We start from the raw sequence: 1,177 nt of genomic DNA, 5'->3' as shown, positions 1-1,177 counted from the left end.
TCTCTTTGGGCTCCCTCGTGCGAGCAGAAAACAGGTTGAACAAATCCTACACTGATTATGGTAGCAGAGGGTGAGACTAGAGATGATTTTCAGCATTTTTTAAAAATTATTATTATGAAGTTTAAAGGAAATGAGGTCTGTTTTGATAAGAAATTTGAGAGTACAAAATGTTATGTCTCTTTTTTATGATAAGAATTCTTCTGTGAAATTCACATGCTCAAAAGAAGTTTCATCCATAATTTTCAAGCCCAGATGGTTCCTTCTTTGACTTAAGTCTAACAATGAATCTCTTTGCTAACTGTTAAGTACATGGAACAACTGTTGTTTATCCCCTGTCTCCATATCTATAGGTATGAATGCTCACATTTAAAGTATTTTGAGTGTGAGGTAAATTAATTTGTATCATCCTGTAAACCTTTACTGGTAATAATGGAAGGAGAGTTTTGCAAAGATATAAAAAAAATCTAATAGGACCAACTTCACTCAAAAATAGAAGTTAAATATTACTTCTAACCTATGACAAGTATATACTGATTCAGAATTGAATTGTGATAAGTTCATATTCAATTTTGGAACCTCAAAATTTACTTGAAAATTCACCGTCTTGAAATAAACAAATAAATTAAAAAGATATACCAATTTAACACTAAAATCCACAGTATTTGCACCAAATACTAGACTCCTTTGAAGATGAAAACACCAAAGAGATCCAGTTCTTTTTGCTTCATGATCCTGAGAAGGGCTCTAATATATGAGTAAAAATATTGGGCTTTGAATGCAATGTACAGTTTTTTTCTTTACTCTAGCTGTTATATCTTCCTACAAATTCTACAGTGTGTCTTCTACTGTGCATGGTTTCATGAACAATATGATGAAGCCATGCATTTTTTACCCACTTACAGAGCAGTATGTACTAACAGCTGATATGTCTCTGGGATTTGTTTTTATGTCTCCACTTGCTCTCAAGGTAGTATCATGAAAGTCCACTGAGGAAACAAAGAAAGATTGAAGGATTAGAAGAGGGAAGGACAGATAGTGTAAGAATAAGAAACAAAATGTTTAGAGACATGAAATAGGAGGTCAGGTAGATATACAAGAAAGTTGGGACTTCTTGTATATCAGAGTAGGAGATGCAGAACCTACAATCAAAGTAATTTACCAATTTTCAGTTTATCAT

The 1,177-nt window shown here is 32.8% G+C and overlaps 1 protein-coding gene across 1 annotated transcript in view; it reads left to right on the top strand.

Annotated features, from left to right (window-relative positions):
* Positions 1–846, top strand: part of LOC125046995 (arf-GAP with dual PH domain-containing protein 1-like) — a 19,511-nt gene extending 18,665 nt beyond the window's left edge. Inside the window, exon 8 of the mRNA XM_047645008.1 lies at positions 1–846. This exon is cut by the window's left edge and continues 533 nt beyond it. The gene's annotated coding sequence lies outside the window, so the exon portion shown is untranslated.
* Positions 847–1,177: the final 331 nt, after the last annotated feature.

This window comes from Penaeus chinensis, chromosome 40 (genome assembly GCF_019202785.1).
Source record: "Penaeus chinensis breed Huanghai No. 1 chromosome 40, ASM1920278v2, whole genome shotgun sequence".
In the NCBI taxonomy this organism is placed as follows: Eukaryota; Metazoa; Arthropoda; class Malacostraca; order Decapoda; family Penaeidae; genus Penaeus; species Penaeus chinensis.
Note: the sequence above shows the minus strand (reverse complement) of the source record. Positions and strands in the feature narration are given on the sequence as shown.